Source organism: Lupinus angustifolius, chromosome LG06 (genome assembly GCF_001865875.1).
Source record: "Lupinus angustifolius cultivar Tanjil chromosome LG06, LupAngTanjil_v1.0, whole genome shotgun sequence".
Lineage (NCBI taxonomy): Eukaryota > Viridiplantae > Streptophyta > Magnoliopsida > Fabales > Fabaceae > Lupinus > Lupinus angustifolius.
Window position 1 is genome coordinate 3526095 of NC_032014.1, and position 22106 is coordinate 3548200.

Consider the following 22106-nt stretch of genomic DNA (forward strand, 5'->3'; position numbering starts at 1 on the left):
TGATAATGTGAGTTTGTTGAATTTCAGCTCATAATATGCGATTTTCTTGAACTTCAACTCATAATAATGTGATTTTCTTGAACTTCACTGGATAATATTGCGATTTTCTTGAACTTCAGCGGATAATTATGTGGTTTTCTTGAAATTCAGCTGATAATTATGTGATTTTCTTGAACTAGCTGATAATGATGTCGTTTTCTTGAAATATTGTGATTTTCTTAAACCTCAACTGATAATGATGTGATTTTCTTGAACTTCTGGTGACATGATGTGATTTTCTTGAAATTCAGCTGACAATGATGTGATTTTCTTGAACTTCAACCGATAGTTATGCGATTTTCTTGAACTTCAACTCATAATAATGTCGTTTTCTTGAACTTCAGCTGATAATGATGTCGTTTTCTTGAACTTAAGCTGATAATGATGTGATTTTCTTGAACTTCAGCGGATAATGATGTCATTTTCTTGAACTTCAGCTGATAATATTGCGATTTTCTTGAACTTCAGCTGATAATGATGTGGTTTTCTTGAACCTGAACTGATAATCATGTGATTTTCTTGAACTTAAAGTCTTAAACTATGTAATTTTCATGAACCTCAACTGATAATTGATGTGTTTCTTGAACTTCAGCTGATAATGATGTGATTTATTTATGACTTTCTTGAACTCCTAAATGATATTGTAACATGAATTCTTTATTCACAATGGATAGATGGTTGGATCGAAATTATATACTTGTAGTATGAATTCTTTATTCATAATTTGTAAATGGATGATATGCTTTTATGATCTCTCATTCAAATGCATTTGATCTTGATGAATCTGAATTTTAGTGGCTGTTTTGGATTGTGAGGATGAGGTATTGCATGCAAGATGAATGATTGTGAGGATGAATCTTGATGCTATGTTTGACCCTAGTTGCTTATAATTTTGAATTCAGATAGACCCTAATTTTAAAAATTACCCGAAATGCAATTACAATTTAAATCCTCAATTCATAGTGTAAAATTGGGATATACATGAGTCATTGGTGGCCTTCTATGCAATTTTAGTTTGAATTCTTGGTTCATAATATGAATTGGGATGCTGTACTTGGAAGATCAACCATCCTATAACATGGCTGCTGAGTGCTGAATGTACTGGTATCATTGTTACTTGTACACTAATTTTAGGTAGTTTTACATCCACATTGGTGAGATTTCTGTAAGTCCATGGATATACATGTCCTATGCTTTTATAGTTTTACATCCACATTCGACTGATATGCTATGATGCTCAAGAACTTGCTGGAGACCCTTTTGCAGAAGTCACCAAGACAATGTTGGAATATGTATTATTCCAGCAAAATGTGGTTATATTTATTGTTTGTTTTCCTGTAATTTTTTTCAGGCTTTAGAAGCTATGACTGTATTTTTGTCTTGTGAATGCTTTTGATATGTTCAATCAATTTCAGTAAAAATTGCATGGTAATATTTCTTCAGTTTTGCTCTTATGAATCATGCTCACAAATTATTTGTTTGTGCTTATCTTGGTTAGACCGACCCATTTAATGCCATGGAATGCAGAACTCAACTTCTGGCTTTACTCAAATCTATTGAGGTTTTGTCTTCTTTTAATTTGAGACCAATCCATTTAATGCAATGGTATGCAGAACTCAACTTCTGGCTTTACTCAAAACTACTGAGGTTTGTCTTCTTTTAATTTGAATAGTTATGTTACTTGCATTTCCTGATTTTTCAAATCTTGTATAGAATTGATGAATAATTGAAATGTTTATGTGGTTATGTTACAGGAACAAGTGAACCAGTGCTACAAACTCCTACTGAAACAATTGTTTTGCCACGAAGGCGTTCATAATCTTGGGCAGAAGCGCATATGCTTATCTGGACCAACTGACTCGGGTGGTGGTGTCATGGATGCATCGTTCAGTTATGACAGCTCCAATGATTCATGGACTGTGGCATCATCAGTCTCAGTTGAGCCAGTGTTTAAGAGGAGCAATGGTCAGGACCACTGGACCAGAACATGCGAATGCCTTCCGTAAATCGTGTTTCTATTGATGTTCTAAATAGGTGTAGTTGATAAGTTATCTTATATTACTTCAAACGTTTTAAGTGTTATAGAGATAATTGTAAGTATTGATTTGCTCTATAGCTTGAAACTGGATCATGACGGGTAGAATTTTGCCGCTGATGAAAATTTTAGCTCAAAGTACATGTAAGCTCTTTTTTCAAGGGTGGGGATGTTGGTGCTGTTAGACTTGCAAGTAAATTTCCCTCTATCCTTTGTGGATTCCTCCTATTATTGCTTTCCATAGGCACAACATTTATTTTAATGCAGAATAATGAGCAAATTATTTTGTTTTGCAGCTAGAACAAAAGCTGCAGAAAATGCAGAATAAGCTAGAGAGTGTAATATGGCATCAGAAGGAACTTGAAGAACGTTTCCAAATGGTTGTTAAAGAACATAAAATGATGGAGTCTCTAGTCACAGAGCTTGAAGAGGAGATCAACTTTTCTATTCTTCTTTTACATATCACTAACTTCTTTACCATAAAGTTGAGCAAAAAATAAAAAAAAGTGATCCCTTTGATTTCTCTGCCATGTTAATATCTTTTACAACTTCAGGTTTGGTCATCAATTTATATTATTGGAATTTTGGTTTCTCTCTCTAGTATTTGCTATAGGAAAATTCAGCGTAACAAACAAAATAAGAATGATAGGTAGGTTGAATTATAAGAGGAGATCATGACTTGAGTGACATTTACCGGAGACATAGAAAGGAAGATGAAGACTTGGAATGGTCCCATAATTCCACTCGCTTAATATCTCAGTTAGCTCAATGTTTTAGTGAGTACATTTTTCTCTTGAAGCTTTTTTGCATTCTTGTAAGTTTTGTCTCTTTCTTAAATGAATATCATAATTGATTTGTGTTTTGCATGAATGAGAAAATGTAATTGTTCCAGTCGAATACTTAAATTGGCAGATCATGTTGTTGGGGTCTATCAAACATAGAAAATGTGAGTCACAAATTTTGTAAATCTGCTATATTAAGAATGGGTAGATCATTGCGTATTGCTTATTAGTGCATTGACAATATTTTCAAGTTGACCTATAACCATGTATTTTTAAGCTGTTTTACATTATCAAGTTATTGAAGTTTTCAACTTAGTTTTGTTTTCAGTTTTGTTTAGAATATCAAAAGCTTTAAGCTGGTCTGTACTATAAAAACATGAGTTTAAAATGGATTCAGTGCAGTGTACAGTTCTAAATACTATTAGTAAGTGAGAAAGTTCAACATCACTGTAAGTAGCTAAGGCATTACACTTCTGCCTTGAACAGGTTCTTTAAATACAAGGCAAAAATATTGTTCACAAAATTTGTAAAACTGCTATATTAATTGCTCTCAGGTATTAGCAAAATATTTCCAATCAAATTGGATTGTTCTCGAGTTCTACAAAATATGAATTATATGACAGTTGAATTATAGGAGGAGATCATGACTTGAGTGAAAACATAGGTCACCCCTTTGCTTTCAAATATGTATTTCTCTCTTCTTCTTTTTGTTGCTTTTGGAGTTTTGGTTTAAAAAGGAGCCAATGGAAAACACTTTTGCCTGACTCTCATGAGATTGAGAAAGCGTAAACGATGTTTTCCTTCATGCTCCTCTCTTCACAAAGTAAACGCAATATTGTTTTCTCAATTATTCCTAATGAAGACAATGATAATGTAGTTGTCTCGAAGGAATTCGTAAATCATGAAATCATTCAATAGCTGCATCCTTTTACCAACCTGTAATGTATTAAATATTTTATCATGTGGGTCGACTTGCATTTCGTTACAAGTTATTGACTTTGAGAGTAATGTATGCAATGTAGTATTAAGTATCTCCTAAGCTTATGGGATCTGCAATCTAGTTCAGTATTCCATTGTATAGTCTCTTGAATTCGAAGCATCTCTTTTTGCTAAGTTAAAGAAACTACAATATGGTTTCTTCCTTTACTTCTTGCATATATTGTTGTAAGCACTTTAAGATAGTATACTATAACCTAAACTGAAGGTTTGTTAATAATTTCGGTAGATCGAGGAGTGGTTCATATTCTATTTATCCAATTACTATTTGCTTAAAGATGCTTTCAAATTTCAAATGCATGTTGATGAAGATGAGATTTACTGGAGACATAGAAAGGAAGATGAAGAGTTGGAATGGTCCCATAATTCCACTCGCTTAATATCTCAGTTAGCTCAATGTTTTAGAGAGTACGTTTTTCTCTTGAAGCTTCTTTGCGTTCTTGTAAGTTTTGTCTCTTTCTTAAATGAATATCATAATTGATTTGTGTTTTGCATGAATGATAAAATGTAATTCTTCCAGTCAAATACTTAAATTGGCATATCATGTTGTTGGGGTGTATCCAACAGAGAAAAACATGTTTTTTTGTTTGCTTAGTCCTGTCCAGGATTCACTTCTTGCTTTTCTACGACAGTCTTAAAGGACTGCTCGTTCTGCTTCATGTGAGCTTCTTCTTGCCCTTGGAACAAAGTAATATTGCAGGTTCCACCCAAGGTATTCAAATCATGAAAGACAAAAAGGATCATGGTAAACTCATGTTTCAGATTAGAGTCATTAAAAAAATAAAATGATTGACGTCTGGGCTAAAAAATGTTACATGCTAAATAAATAAACGGGGCTCATCTTTGTTAATTTATTTCAAATTAACAAGAAGTTGACAAATAAGTGATTCTTAGAGCATGCTTATAATATAACTTCATTGCCTTATGATATTCTTAGAGGTATGGCTTGGGGATGACATTCTAACTTCACTATTAATTTGAGCTTAGCAAATAATTTTATTCATTCGAGGATTTCTATTGTGTTTCTGCCTTGAGTGTATGTCTTCTGTTGCTTGTTTACTGAAAATCTCTATTAATTTATTTGTGTTAGCATTTCATTTTCTTAGGTTTCATGTCTTAGCACACAACAATTGAGTTATGGAATGTTATTTGAGGTTGCACATATGATGATAAAGTAGATTTTAGAAAATTAAAATTTACAGCAAACATGTTAATTGTCATTAGTTGTGGGCCATTGCTGGAGTGATCTGTTGCATCGGAGATTCCATCTTTGGTGGGAGTTCTCGTGATAAAGCAACAAGAATAGGAATTTGAAGCTGTTGGTTTTCACATAAATTGTCGTGATTGTTACTCGCATATGTTTTTGTTGTATGTTTGAGAGTATAGTGTCTCTTGCTCAAAGGTATACTCCCTTTACTCTCAGGAAACCTACCAAAGATTTTTTAAAGGCAGTGGATGGAATAACTTTGAAGGATATTATTCACTTTCTCAAAGGCTCATTTCCTCCCCTCTTACAATGGAATCATATAGAGATGGTATTTTTTCAGAAGAATTCTCCTTAACTGTTTTTGTATCTTCTCTAATATTAATTTTTTCAATTCATTTTCAGAGCTGCAAGTTCAGTTCAAAATGAGGTTGTTTTTACATGTGTGGATGAAGGGTGTAAAATTAAGTTAAAATCACAAATGCCCATGTTGTAGTCAATAAATTGGTGATTATGCGCAAGCAGCATATGCATAGCTCATTATTTTTGGGTACATAATCGTTGAATTGAGCGAGTTTTCACATGTATGTATGTATTGATGTTGGGCTAAGCTCTAACTTCTGGATTAATTTTGGATCACTTGAGGTCCTTGTAGGCTGGACTAGTACACAGGAATAGTACCCCAGAAATGCTAAGCTCTAACTTCCGGATTAGTGGAATGCTTTTTGGAATTAGCTGGTTCTCCCTTCATTGAATTTCTTTTTTGAGAAGAAATTAATAGCATTTTCGTTGATTTTTGACAGCCTTTCTGTTTATTAATTAGCGTTATTGGACATGCAAGTGTACTAGATTTTGTATGATTGCAGAGTCAAACCCAAAGAAGTTTATGTGATGGTTCTGGATTTTGAATGGAGTTCAATTTGTTTTGATAAATTCTTCAACTTTAGTGCATATGCCCGGGCAAGCATCCACTGAAACATTAATTAGCGTTGACTCTGAATCGATGGCTATGAACAGCACTTGTCCTTATTATTCAGGTCTGCTTTTGTTACAGTTTGACAAGTGTCATTTGGTCATTTTAATCGTGTTTCAAATTATGCAGGCTTATGTTGATTCAGCTCTTGATTTGGCTTCACATTTTATTGCATATACTATTTTTTATCAAATAACATTGTGCCTAGGCATGTAGCCTTCTTTGTCTATGCAGAGGAATAAATCTTTGGTTGTAATCCTCACTACGAGCCTCTGATGTCTGGTGTTACAGATATACACAATTAAATCTATTGTAAGTTTAGTTTGTGTAACTCATTCATCTTCAAATATGATCTAATCTTGATTTAGATATTTGGTATTTATGTTTTGATTCAAGTGTTGGTAAGAAAGAACAGTTGCTAAAATTTGAATTTCAGTAAATTTCTTAGTAGTGATAAGTACATCAAATTTTCCTCTCTGAAGCTATTTACTTGTACTGTGAGATGGATTTCCTATATCTAATAGAGCCTTATAGTTGTGCCACTTCCCCCCAGGGCATGTCTTTAGTTCTATTTTTATTTTCACCGTGGTTTCTTCAATAATTTTGATGGACTTATTGATATTGCAGTGATAAACTATCAGTGCAACAGCATGGAACCTTTAAACATGTAACAACCAAGGAGGAAGACGACTCATTTTTGTCATGAATGGCATTGATTTCCGAGAGCTATTGGCTAACATAATACTCTTGGTGACAAAGCCTTTCTCTCTACTTAAACTGACATACTTGATTGGGATCAGAACTGCATTAATTGTCACTTATGCTTGGACAGAGTTGATCAGGGCTACAATTATATTCCATTTAAACATAATATTGGGAACAATAACATGGACATTTGGGCTTATCTCTCTACCTGCAAGAGTTGTGAATACCTTTCAAAGGGAGAGGCAGGCTAGTTTCCATTCTATAACTATATCATATTCCCTAAATGATAAGATGACTGATTTGCATTACAGGTTTTTATCTCAAAGTACATGTAAGCTCTTTTTTTTAGCTCAAAGTACATGTAAGCTCTTTTTTTAGCTCAAAGTACATGTAAGCTCTTTTTTTAAGGGTGGGGATGTTGGTGTTGTTAGACTTGCAAGTAAATTTCCCTCTTTCCTTTGTGGATTCCTCCTATTATTCTTATCCATAAGCACAACATTTATTTTAATGTTGAATAATTTGCAAATTATTTTGTTTTGCAGCTAGAACAAAAGCTGCAGAAAATGCAGAATAAGCTAGAGAATGTAATATGGGATCAGAAGGAACTTGAAGAACGTTTCCAAATGGTCGTTAAAGAACACAAAATGATGGAGTTGTTAGTCACAGAGCTTGAAGAGGAGCATGATATGGCCATTGCAATAATAGAAAAATTGGAGACAAAGGTAAAATATTTTGTAATCATGTGCATACCTTGTACTATCTTCTTATATATCTATTTAACTATTAAGATGAGCTGAATGTTGGAAGTTATCACTTGCTTCATGTCACCTGTGAAAAATCTTTTAGTGTTGAGGTCACATATGATATTTCGCTGCAAGAAGGACAACTTGTTAAATTCCTCATAACATTAACTGCTTAAGACCATATTCTGTTGTAGTTTTTTCAAAAATAAAAATTACATCTAACTTATGGACATACACCAGGTAACTTACTCTCTTGACTCTTCATCTTGTATTAAGTGTACATTCATTTATAGACTTAGCTTATGGTTGATAACAAGACCAGAAATAGTTGCTTATACTATTGAAAACATGAAACAAGTCTGGTTCTGTTACCCAAGTGAAACCTGAAATGATCTCAAAAGATGTAGTCGAAATGAGAGAAGTACTTTATCAACGTCGATACATTGCTCTTCCACAATCACTCTTCAGTGCCATTATGTCACTTATAGTTGGAATGACTATGTGGGAAAAGCTGAAGACCCATGCATGCCTCTTGTTGTAGCTCTCTTTGCAGTTGTAGGCATGTCCTTGAAGAGTGTGGTGCAGTTTTTCTCTACCATTAAGAACAAACCTGTTTCTGATGCAGTTGCTCTATTAAGCTTCAATTGGTTTATTCCTGGAACTCTAACCTATCCTTCTCTGCCAAGGGTAGCACATATGCTGGCGCCAGTGCGCCACTACTGTTACACGTTATGGGCCAAACCATGAGCCGGTTTGGTTTCCCCCCTTAATTTGACATTACTTTTTGGTTGTGTTTAATCATGTGCAGTGTCATAATCTGTATTATGAGTCTGGATATATTTTCTTTTCTCATTTTCTAGCCCAGACATTTAAAATCAGCTTTGTCCACTTTTCAGAGTTCAGTAAGAGCCTTTGTTGTTTTGTTTAGTTTTGGTCAAATGGTTCGGTTATATTTTAGAAGAAAAAATGCTAAAAAGTCAGAAAAAAAATCCAATATTTTTTAACAGATAATGTAACGACATGTTAGAAAGTCAGATTTTGTGGTTACATTATCATTGTTGATCAGTGGATGGGGTATACTATAGTATTGATTTGTCATTTTCAGTGGAATGTGACACCTTGAGAAATGCAAGGTTAGGATTAGACTATTTGTTTTCAAGTTGACGTTGGAGTCCCATGCATAATGCCCCTTCCTTGATTGTTCTATTATATTATCTTCATGCTGTTTTTTTAGGTGATACATTAAAGAAACACGTTTTTAAATTTATATTTTCTTTTGTTTTATGTTCAATAAATATAAATGTAAAGATGAAAAGACATGATGTGCACAAATCTTTTCGCAACACTACATGCAAAGTCCATACAGAGAATGGAACATATATTCTGTGACCTCAATTTCCTTCTTTGAACTCTGTGACAAGGTTTGGTCTAAAGAGTCCCTTGCATTGGGAGTTTCATCGGATATTTGAAAGAGTTCTTCTGTCTGTCATTGCAGGTAAGAAATATGCAATGTATTTACTATAATGACGGGAAATATGGTAGATGCGGTTGGAAAGGCCCATTATTGTGGTTGTGCACTGCAATTTAAAACCATATAAATATGGACATTCTCATTCTCACATTCATATTAGAATCAGGCTACTAAGATTACTGATAGATTCCACTGTCGCAATTGTTTGCAGATTCTAGGGTTATGAGTTTTCTTCCTTCAACATTGGCTACTGCTACAATGATCCATGTTATTAAAGAGATTGATCCATTTAATGCAATGGAATGCAGAACTCAACTTTTGGCTTTGCTCAAAACTACTGAGTTTTGTCTTCTTTTAATTTGAATAGTTCTGTTACTTGCATTTCCTGATTTTCAAATCTGCTATAGAATTGATGAATAATTGAAAAGTTTATGTGGTTATGTTACAGGTACAAGTGAAACAAGGATTTGATGGTGAGTGGAAAGATGAATTGTAGTTTTATCTCTGTTATGTTTTCAGTGGAACTTCTATTCATCTTTCACTTGATATTTCTCAATATGCACAGTGACGGGTTTTCCTTTGTTTCTTTACAGATGAACAAAGATGGGTAAAATGTCTATACTCTATAGTGACAGTTGACAGTAACTGGAATGAGCCTCCATTATTTTGCAGAAAGATATAATGACAACATTGTTCATTCTTCATTTCTGTCCTCAAATCTCACCCATTATATATACTCCATAGTTTTCCCTTACTTTTCTTGGTGGCAGAAATCTCATGGTGAGCCTCCCAATGAACTTATTATATATATATATATATATATGTATTTTATTTTATTTTATATGTTCATATTCAACACTATATATTGCATATATAAAAACTCAATTGAATAACAATTGAAGATTTATAAAAATTTGGACTTTGCATGTAGTGGTTTTGGTACCCTTGTAAGTTAAGAAATGTATGGATTTTGGTGTTATTGTGTGTAGGTAAAGTGTTCGTGTGCTGGCTTGGGACGGAGCCATTTTTATATAACCTCTCACAGACAATGACACTCGTGATATTAAGAGACCAGAAATAAGTTTCTTCATATTTATCACTATACTTAATGTTTTGTACTCTTTTTTAATACATCTATTCTCTTGTTGTTCAGCAATACCCACTTGATAATGTTAGGCATTTCTCCGATGAAGAATAGAGATTGACCACTGACAATTACAATATGAGCAATAAGATTGGGCGAGGAGGTTTTGGAACTGTTATCCGGGTACACCTTACAGTTCTTGCATAAGTTGTAAACTTTTGGGATTAATATATATGTTAGCCAGTTGAACTTACCAAATGATTTGTTAGAGGAGTTTATGATAATAGACCGACTGATATTTGATTTTTATTTTTGTTTCTATCTTTCTCTGATTCTGAGTTAAGATTGTATTCAGGGTTTAGGGAATGTTTTTTCTGATTTAGGTGAATGCTTCAATTTTATAAAACTTTAGCACTAACAATGTAAATCCTTCCATCCCTTTGTATGAGATAAATTCTAAAATGAAAATTTGTTCGCCTCCTGTTTATACCCCCTCCCCACACCAAGTCATATTCCTTTGGGACAACATAGGGAAAAAATGAATTCGGATATTCTTAAAGTGTATTGTGCCAAATCATCTAAAAGCTTAAACAGTTAGTTGAAGGGACATAAAAGACTATCATATCTCTAATGAAGGCATTGTGTGGTCTTAAGCTGAGTTGTGCTGATATTTATTGTTAACAAATCACTGAACACTTATGTTACACATTTGCTAGGGAACCTTAAAAAATCGGAGACAGGTAGTAGTGAAGACCCTTTCGGTTGGGTCAGGGCCGGCAGTTCGTGAATTTTTGACAGAAATTAATACTATATCACATGTTAAGCATCCAAACCTTGTTGAATTGATCGGTTGCTTTGGTGTGAATTATGAAGTTGGAAATTAAGATCTGCAGATCAGAGGATGAAATATATATCTTCTTTTTTGTTCATCTTTTTCTGTAGGCACATGGATTTCTATCATCAGACTTAACTGGAGAAAAAGAGTTGGTATCTGCATGGGTATCGCCAAGGGTCTTGCATTTCTTCACGAAGAACTTGTGCCGCATATTATGCACAGAGACATCAAAGCTAGCAATATACTGCTTGACAGAGACTTCAATCCAAAAATAGGAGATTTTGGGTTGGCAAAATTATTTCCAGATAACATCACTCACATTAGCACAAGAATTGCTGGAACTAAGTATGTTATATTTCAGATTCTTAATAATTTATTTATTTTTTCATTTTGCTATAGCCAAGGAAGATTTGAAGTCATAATATTTAAATAGCTGTTATCAGTCTTTATTAGCCAACCCCACCTAGTAGGACTAAGGCTTCATTGTTGTTGTGATATCAGTTTTCTAGGAAAATATTAATTAGTAATAGTATTACCGAGAATGTTGCTTCCCTTTTGACCTGAAGGTCACAAGTTCAAATATGGAAACCTCTTTGATTGTGAGGGTAAGATCGCATGCTTCTACCTTCCCCAAATCTTACTAGTTGGAAGACCCATGCACTAAACCTCCCCTTTAGTGTGATATTGTTGAGAGTAGGATTATAGGATCTTATCATATTTAGTGATCATATTCATTATTTCGGTATGTATGCCAGTAGAACTAGGAGAGAAGATAGCAGTACAAGGACGTTTGTATCCAATTGGTCATTCATATTCTTGTTTTAAATACACAGTAATATCTTTTGATTTGACTTTTAGGGGTTGTTTGCGAGTTGGATTTTGGAGGGTAAAGAATGGAAAGGAAGGCTTAGAAGCCGTGAAATACACTTGTCATATAGCTCTGAAGCCTTCCTTTTCCTTCTTTTGCCCTCCAAAATTCAACTCACAAATGAACCCTTAAGAACTCTTTAGGCATGTCCTCGGTTTATACCCAAAGAATGTTTTTTAATTTTTATGGTTACTTTTAATTTGTTCAAAAAAGAGAAATCGGAAGCAGGTAGTTTCAATGGATTAGGGTTATATTCTCATTTATTTGGTTGGTCCATCCATAATTGTGCTATGGGACTGATTAACATTTAACCCTGCATTGGCATCAAATCTGACAGTGATTACTTGCACCAGAGTATGCGATGGGTGGGCAGTTAACCAGGAAAGCTGATGTATATAGCTTTGGCTTTCTTATTCTTAAAGTAGTTAGTGGCAAAAGCAGTGCACGGGCAAATTGGGGAAGGTCACAGAAATTCCTCTTGGAATGGGTTGTAACTTCCAGTTTCCCATATTTATTTGTTATTACTTTGCAAAATCAAACATTTTATGTTTTCTAACTCCCTAAATAATACTGTTTAACCTATAAAATCTTATCATTATATATAGGATTTAATTATAATAATACACTGTTAAAGGTTTTTCACACTATCAATCAATTGAGTATTGAATGCATGACTCTTATTATAACTACATTAAAAATCACTTAAAAAGTGATGTGATTGTTCTGAATGTTATATTTAATGTGGGATTTGACTTATCTAAAGTTGGATTGTCTCTGTTGTGAACAAAATTGTATTCATACTCACGTTGGAGGAGGATTCAAACCCATTAGCATGATTCAAGATGTGCGTGTTGTTCTAATGATGGTCATTTTTGCAATAACAGGCTTGGCAACTTCATGAAGAAGGGAAACTATTGGAGGAGGAAGTAATTAGGTAAATGAAGGTAGCTTTCTTCTGCACACAAGCAGCAGCAAGCAGAAGAACACTTATGTTATCAAAGAAAAGCCGACTCAATGAGAAGCAACTTACAGCTCCAGGCTTTTTCCTTGATTCAGGAGAATCTTCAAGAAATAAGTCATCCTATGATGGGTCTTTAACCTATCAATTTAGCTCTACCCATGTCAGTATAACTCAGGTAACCCTAAGGTTTTGCCAAACTAGGTAACCTTTGTTTTGAATTGCATAGTTGAAGGGGAAAAATGGAGAGATGATATTTTGTTTTTATTTTATAGTGTTTTTACATTTTTTAATTTATTTTTTACTGTATTTATGTTCTTTAGTGTGCAATATAATGTGGCATGTAAGCTTTTAGCTTTCTAGTTCCAGGGGCATGCTGAAATCTGATGCCAATGTTTATTTGATTGTACCTTAAAATTATTTTTGCTTCTTATAGAAACAAACTGAAAATATTTCCAATATAAATCTGTTTGATAAGGTGTCATAGTCAGTTAGTAGCAGAATACAAAATGTGTGTAATGATCCAGGAAATTGTCTAGCGGTGACGTCTGTTCACGTGTTAAAGATAACATGTTATTATTAATTGATTCTGTTTAAAATTTGATCTGAAACTTTGCATACAAATCGTGGAGGAAAAATGTCTCACCTTTAGGAATGTGAAAATTTAGTTTCTATAAGGTATAAATTTCTCAAAATATTTACTTTCTTGGTATGTCTCACGCTTCATTAAAAAAGTGCCTTGAGAATTGAGATCCGTAAGTCATAGTACAGATAGCTTTGGTGTTACTTAATACCTTCTGAACCTATAATAGGGAACAGCTCAATGTTGGGAGTGGAGTAGCTTGCTGCACTGAGAACCGTGAACACACTGAACTGGTGATGGAAGTGAAGCAGTTATAGTAATGAGTAATATATCAAGGGAGAATGCTTCATGTGTCAGGGAATATGGTGATAAAATAGAGGTTTCTGAACAACTCCCTTGAATTATGTTTCCGTTCTGTTTTGATTTTACATATCTGCTTATTAATCGGATAATATCAATGTTTAATATTAGGTTTTGTATTTCACGGACTTCTCACCTTGTATGATCTCCCGAACATGTATGAAAAAGCGCTGACTGGAAAAGATATGGTCTGAATTTTGGGGCCATAATCCAGCAATATTTTCATACTTTCCTTAAGATATATACCCTAATTTTCTTCATAGATCCAGTATAGAATTCTGCATTTCACATAAATACATGTTAGACAAATTATATACATATTCCCAACATGAATATAAGTATGATTGTATGAACATCTCCGCATTATGTAAATATGGTAATGTACATCTATTAAAATTTCTTATTTTTATGTGATATACTTCCTTGACATGTTGGTACTAGTTTTATGGGGATACCAGCACTAAGGAGAATGACTCAACTTGAGAGAAATCAGGGAGAAGAAATTTCTCTGGACGACTTGAGGGAGAAGAATTAAGGGCTCTTGGTAAGTTCTCGTGCCATTCAGGTAAATTCCTGACCTGCATTCTCTCACTCTAATTTGTGTAACATGATTATTTTGTCCCTCCCAATATGATTCTCGTTCTTTTTAAGGTTCATTTATGATACATAATACACATGGAGATTATATTAGGCGGGAATACTTGGATATTGTAGGTGAGAGATTAGATTTGATTAGTGTCTCTTATTTGGATGGTTAAGATTGAAATATAAATAAACTTTTACATATGTTGAAATGATTAGAAGATAAATGATTGCTTTGTTATGGTGCATGAGTCTAACATCTTAAGAAAAACAGTTGGAGCGTTAACCTTTAATAGAATTAGGGTTGTGGCTACTCTTATTCATTAATTAAGCTAACAAATTATACATCATGTGATATAATTATCACAAAAGTTGTCAAACAGAGATATTGTAATGTGTAGGGAGGAGATGCTGGGGGACGGACTGGAACCAAATAGAAAGAATGTGCTTGAGGGGAACATCTTTGGCTTGTGCCATAAAAGATTGAGCCTAGTGAGATAACAATATCTGAAACGACAGGGAAAAGAAAATAACATGCTATAGATTTTCAATCCATAAAATCGAATATGAGATGGTAACTAATGACCTAAATAATTGAGTTGAACCTAATTTCACTCAATTTAGTAGTTATTAACTATTTTCACTCAATTTAGTAGTTAATAATTGTTTTAGTTTTATTCAAATATATTTGTTTATAAATATATATTATTAATACTAGCGGGTTGACAGGCATTCTCGTGTCTGTCAACCCGCTTTCCTATTGTTTATAATGTATAATTTATATGCTATAAATATCAAATATAATAATTTATGTTAGATATTATAATTTGGAGTTGAACATGTTTGATTGAGGTAATTATTCAATTCTATTATTTAAAAATTGAATATTCAAATAATTGAATCACTTACAATTATTTTTATAGGTCATTTTCCTTTGTGAAATTATACATTTACCTTAGATATCTATATTCAATCAATACAATAATCTGACTTAAATGAACCAGTAGTGGAATTAATGAATTATATAGTTATATTTGTACCTGAGTGGTTATACCAGATATGTAGTTTATTGAATGTGTTTAATAGAAGTATTAATCTCTATTAAACAATGATATTATTGAATCTGTTTTATAATTTAGTATAGAATTATGTTTTTTTACGGTCCTAATCAATCAAGTATTGTATAGATAAATTAAAATATATCAATTAAAAATAAACAAAAACAAATTAAAAGTTTCAATCTCATTTCACTTTGAAAAAGCATGGTATTTTGAAACAAAATTAGTTGATTAATCAATTTCTTCTTTACCCTATATCAATTTGTAAAATAAGCATGGTATTTTGAGTCTATATGACCTTAAACACATTTCTAATATGGCCTCCTCTTGTTTTTGAATGATTGCAATCGAGGTGTGAACTCTTTATCCATAATGTAACATTTGGATGGTATTTTGAGTTTTTATGGAACTTCAATGCAATTGCATTATGAATTAGAGGTGATGTCTCTAAATGCTTCTAAAATATAAATTCTTTATCCATAGTGGAAATGATTAAAGGTTTACAAACAAAACCATATAGCATTATGGCGTCATTCAATTCATGTAGTCGGCCCCACCTAGTAGGATAAAGGCTTGATATTGTTGCATGTATATATATATATATATATATATATATATATATATTTATTGTAGTTTGCTATTGATTTTGCATAATAAGGTTGGATTATAAATATTGCAATTGCATTATGAATTAGAGGTGATGTCTCTAAATGCTTCTAAACCATAGGGGAAATGATTAAAGATTTACAAACAAATTATAGCGTCGTTCGATTCATGTAGCCAGCCCCACCTAGTAGGATAAAGGTTTAATGTTGTTGTATGAGTGTGTATATATATATATATATTGTAGTTTGCTATTGATTTTGCATAATAAGGTTGGATTTGTTTTTGAGGTTTAATGTTTTTCCTATTGTTTGCTTATCTTCTCTGCTTTGTGAAGAAATTACTAGAAGTGGTGTAGTGTTTTGAAAGCTTGTTTTTGTTTTTTGCCACTTTAAACTTTTTGATAGCATTTATGCTAGTTTTTAATTGGATAGAATATTGTGGAGTTAACCTGTTTTGATGCAATCTTTTATAGATTTAGATTTTGGTTGACAATGTAGTCCTTTATGTACTGATTTTTAGCCTAAACGTATTGGATAGAATGCAAATGTCTGTCTACGGTACTTCTTTTTAGCCTAAACGATTGGATTTTGTATGATCAGAGTCAAAACCAAAGAGGTCTGTCAGGGATACTTTTGCTTATGTTATCATTTTTCCAATATCTTTGTTGAATAATAATGTATGCACCAAATTTGTAGTTCCATCAAGTTTAACGTATATGGAATAATATTTCTGGGTGCCTCAATGTTATGATACATGTTATGATACAGAGAGCCAAAAATCAAATAGAAAGAGGTTTATATAGTGTTGAACCAGTTTAATTGGTTAAATCACTTAGTCGACTTCCCTCTCTGGTTCAAGAAAGGATCAAAGTAAAGATCTTACTTCCAAGCAATCTTTGGACTTTCCTTTTATTAAAAATATCTCACCATTTGTTGTCATTCTTCATGGAATCTGATTGGTGAATTTATGTTTTTTTAGCTGAATTATGAACGACATATATATTTTTTACTTAAAATATACATATGAATTCCAAATTAATAGTAAATGATGTTAAGACATTGTATGTTTCATGGACCATGGTCGATTCGTTATATAGCTCGACAAATTTATGTTAAACTTGAGCTGAAAATTGAATTTGTTCAATAAACGAATTAAACTTGAATTGAAAATAACGTGTAAACTTGAACGAATTTGTTCAATAAACGAATTAAACTTGAACTGAACTCGAGCTAAGAAAATAACGTGTATCAAACTCGAGTTGAGTTTTGAGTTGAATTCTGGTTTGATTTGGTTCGGCTCGTTTCTAACGAAAAAACGTGTATCAAACTCGAGCCAATTGATTCTAACGAAATATTTGTTTTTGGTTTATTTTAATGTGAGTAAAATGGTCAATCTAGTCACCTAGTTTAAAGTGGTAAAGAAACACATTAACTAATTGAGTGGTTTTATGACATGTTGAAGTTGTTTTCTTCCTTTTTTTTTTTTTATAGTTGGATTGTTAGGGCCTACTTTAATTCAAATAAAAATGATTTTTTTTATTATTTAGAACACATACTAATTTTTATTTTGCACTCAACTTATTCCGTGTACTTCAAAATTTGACATAAGAACTTGGTATAGTTAAAAAAAATTGTAAATTATGGGTCGCTTACATCGACTACACATGATGTACAAAATTGAGGATTGGCCTCTTATGTGTAGAAGGTTTATGATAAGTATCTCCATGATATTCTTATTTTTTTTAATATTAACATTATAACTTGGGTATTATTTTCTTTTAATTTTTAGAAATTTTTTTGTAGAAAATATTAAATAGGACATTTGTAATTATTTTAGTGGCTAGAGAAGCTAACTTATCTCTTAGTATTAATATGATATATTTATTCTTTCCCATGAATTATTTGTAGAAGTAACCAAGCAAGCATGAGTGTAACATGAGTGTAACAGGATGATCTCAACTTTAAAGTAATGAGTGTTTGGTTATGTGTTGTAGGAGGTAACATATTTATTTGGTGATGTACATCACAAAATTTTGAATAGTGGTATTTTGCTAATTATGTCTCCTACTTTAAATTTTATTGAGTATGGACCATTTATGATGTCTTTAAGATTTAGCAAACATCTTGAATATTTTTTTATAATTGGTGCATACATTTTGTGGTAAAACTTGAATTCTTGCTTAAGAATAAGCAAACATGTTGAAGCATATAATCATTCGATATAAATTAGTAATTTAAATACATAATATAGGAAATTAGAAATAAGTGTCGCAAAGGGAAGTTACTTTATCAACAGGAGTAGGTTCAAGTGGTATATGCTTGATTTTCTTTAATTAAGGTTGAGTTCAAATCTTATAAATTAAAAAATATTCATTAAAAGAGTTATATTTACATATTTGTGGATGTTTCTGTGAGGATATCTATGAGAAACAAAAAAAAAATGTAAGCTACTTTGGCACAGTTTGAAGAGGGGGCAAATTGCATACAACCCCTATGATTAGCTGTTTTCTTGATTTTTGGTATAAGATATTTTTGATAAATTCTACATTTTCAATTAATCAATCAAATATTTTTATTTAACGAAAAATATAATATCTATATATTATCAACTATTCATTTAAGTTACTTTTTAAGAGTAATCAATACAAATGTTGAAAGATTAAACACAAATGTTGAAAGATGTAATGATAATTTATAAAACTTATATATTATTAGTTTTTTTCTCTTAACTAAATCGGGACTGAATCAAAAGTATGAATAAACATATATGAAAATCGGTAATCTCACCCAAAGATTATATTGATGAAGTTTTATGAAACTGGAATTGATGATTGAAATGTATGGAGAATTTAAACAAATGCACTATTGAAATGACATAATTAAGAGTTTTATACATTATCACTCAATCATATTAATTATTATTGATTTTTAAAATATTAATAATAAATAATATAATAATTATGTATAAATCATTATGTTAAGTATACATATATTAAACACCTTTACAGTAACAATAATGAATGAGTGTCATTAGTTCAGAAATGGGGGAATGAGTAATGACTGATAACTGAAAATAAATTTTAATCTAAAAATCCTGAATTTTTATTAAAATGTGATTTTGAAATTAAGAACATGGGCCCCACTTCCCCTTGAGCTCAACAATTGAAACGGACCTGGACCCACTCAATTGAATGGCATTTATTCAAGTACAAAAGTGAGACTTCTTTCTCTCTCACTTCAACAACTCTATTTCTACTTTCTTCTTCTACTGTTAAATGCACTATTACAATTGTTCTCCTCCTTTTTTCACGCTTACACTTTCATTTTACCAAACAACAATGTTATTCTAGCTTCTCTTTACTAAGGTATGTTTCTCTTTCTACTCTCTACTCTATTTCTTCATCAAATTTAATCTTCAATTAAATTCTCTCTCTGCTTTGTTTAATCATCAAATATTCATCCATAAAGGAAGTGATTTTGTTCTTTTATTCAGCTGCAAAAAATATAAATTTGTTGTTTTTTCGTTATTTTTTAAAAATTAAAACTTTGGTTTTATTGGATCTTCCTCATTTTAATAATATTTATAACTCCTGACTTAGAACTAATTGAGAGTTCTTTTATTTTTTATTTTCACAAGAATCAATGTTATAATTTAAATTTGAAATTATACATTATAGATAATAATTTTAATTTTATTGAAATATTTTATATATATATATTATTACTAAGTTGATTATTAAAAGTTGGTAATTGAAAGAAGTGGAAATTAAATTGAGTAAAAGTGCTATAAGGAATGCAAAAAATAAAATATGTATTAACAAGGCCCATTGAGGCCCATTAATTAGATTTTATTCACAGTGCCGATGTTTAAACTGCTATATAAAGACAAGTTCAATGGATGTTTTTGCATAAGCTCTTTCAGAAACATGCAAGTGTGAGAAAGAGAGAACGTGTGTGTGTGTGTGAGAGAGAGAACGTGTGTGTGTGAGAGAGAGAGTACGAGAAAGAGAGATCGCGAGAGAGAGAGAACGCGAGAGATAGAAAGTGAGACAGAAAGAGATGTATATGTGGAATCACTCCACAGGAAGTTGAGATCATAATAATAAACATTCTAGGCATATTTGTTTGCATTGCAAGAGAGGTATGAAATTAAACATGAATAAAAGAGAATGATGCATACTGTTTAGTGTTGGACATGCATGCGAGAGAGGGTGACAGAATCAATTTCCAATCTTCTTCATAGATTACTATAACTCATGATAATGTGAGTTTGTTGAATTTCAGCTCATAATATGCGTTTTTCTTGAACTTCAACTCATAATAATGTGATTTTCTTGAACTTCACTGAATAATATTGCGATTTTCTTGAACTTCAGCGGATAATTATGTGATTTTCTTGAAATTCAGCTGATAATTATGTGATTTTCTTGAAATTCAGTTGATAATATTGTGATTTTCTTGAACTAGCTGATAATGATGTCGTTTTCTTGAACTCCAGCTGTGGTTTTCTTGAACCTGAACTGATAATATTGCGATTTTCTTAAACCTCAACCGATAATGATGTGATTTTCTTGAACTTCTGGTGACATGATGTGATTTTCTTGAAATTCAGCTGATAATGATGTGATTTTCTTGAACTTCAGCTGATAATGATGTGATTTTCTTGAACTTCAGCTGATAATATTGCGATTGTCTTAAACCTTAACCATCCTATAATATAGCTGCTGAGTGCTGAATGTACTGGTATCATTGTTACTTCATTTACTTGTACTTGTGCACTAATTTCAGGTAGTTGTACATCCACATTGGTGATTATGGACAAAGACCAGGTAACCTTACTCTCTTGACTCTTCATCTTGTATTGTATGTTTGAGAGTGTAGTGTCTCCTGGTCAAAGGTATCAAGAAACTTACCTAAGACATATATGAAGGCAGTGGATGGAATAATTAATAGTATTTTCATTGATTTTTGACAGCCTTTCTGTTTATTATTGTGTTATTGGACATGGAAGTGTCTGTCTGCGGTACTGCCTTTTAGATAAAAACTTGCTGGGTTTTGTATGATTGCAGAGTCAAAACCAAAGAGGTTTGTGTATTTCAAAATTCATTCATCCATTCTTCTGTTGGTTCAATCTAGCAATATGTGACTTTGCTAATCCATGTTCTGAACATACCTTTCCTTTGATTCTTCTCAATGTGGGGGTTCATCTCCTGGTATTCAAGTCTTTGTTCCACCTCTGACTAATTCTGATGCGAAGATTGTGTCCTTGAGGATATTTCATATCCTTCAGTGCCAAAGCACACCTTTCAGGCTTTTCAGGTTCTTCGTGCATATTGGTGATGTTTTATGTCAAGAAACCTGTTTCTCTTTTCTCTCAGTTCCCTATCTACTGCATAAAATTCTAAAATCTTGATGCAATTTCTTAATCGGTGATGGTAATGGTATGTTTCTTGAAATTATTCCATGTTTCTCTTCATCCATCACGTTCATCTTCTTTCTATTTAATACTCCATTTTGTTGATAAATGATAATAGTCCATTTTGAACAGATGTTTACATCGAAGAAAGAAGATGCCAAAATAGAAAAAGTAATTCGACTTCCTGCAAATCGAAGATGCATCAACTGCAATGTCTTGGTAATATTTTCTGTATTCATGAACCTCAACTTACCCTAGAATTTGTGAAATATATATAATTTTGTTTAAATTGAATCAGGGACTACAATATGTGTGTACAACTTTCAACACCTTTGTCTGCATAAATTGCAGTGGAATACAGTATGCATTACAAATCTCAACTTCTTCTATATATGTTTTATATGCATTACAAAGTGACATCGTTTTACTACAAGGTTTTAGCAATAGGTTCCTCTTTTCTTTTGTTTTTGTCAATTTGTGTCACTAATCGTAATTGATGATAGAAACTGGATCATGACGGGTAGAATTATGTCGCTGATGAAATTTTTAGCACAAAGTACATGTAAGCTCTTTTTTTAAAGGTGGGGATGTTGGTGCTGTTAGACTTGCAAGTAAATTTCCCTCTATCCTTTGTGGATTCCTCCTATTATTCTTATCCATAAGCACAACATTTATTTTAATGCAGAATAATGAGCAAATTATTTTGTTTTGCAGCTAGAATAAAAACTGCAGAAAATGCAGAATAAGCTAGAGAGTCTAATATGGGATCAGAAGGAACTTCAAGAACGTTTCCAAATGGTTGTTAAAGA

The 22106-nt window shown here is 32.2% G+C and overlaps 2 long non-coding RNA genes and 1 pseudogene across 26 annotated transcripts in view; all 3 read left to right on the forward strand.

Annotated features, from left to right (window-relative positions):
• The window catches only part of LOC109349013, a 6497-nt gene extending 870 nt beyond the window's left edge, over positions 1-5627 (forward strand). Inside the window, exons 2-5 of the long non-coding RNA XR_002107892.1 lie at positions 1538-1686; positions 1849-2267; positions 2371-5387; positions 5462-5627. This is a non-coding gene — a long non-coding RNA (uncharacterized LOC109349013). The remainder of the gene's footprint in view (positions 1-1537; positions 1687-1848; positions 2268-2370; positions 5388-5461) is intronic.
• The window catches only part of LOC109349007, a 33260-nt gene continuing 18693 nt past the window's right edge, over positions 7540-22106 (forward strand). For 17 of the 25 annotated variants that reach the window (XR_002107852.1, XR_002107849.1, XR_002107850.1 and 14 more), the window contains exon 1: positions 7540-7717. This is a non-coding gene — a long non-coding RNA (uncharacterized LOC109349007). Of the gene's footprint in view, positions 7718-19128; positions 19247-19868; positions 20146-20669; positions 20711-20856; positions 21323-21429; positions 21517-21595; positions 21658-22106 lie in introns of those variants that run through there. The other 8 variants (XR_002107869.1, XR_002107872.1, XR_002107867.1 and 5 more) reach the window with 8 other exon arrangements.
• On the forward strand, positions 8222-14860 carry LOC109349006 (annotated as a pseudogene).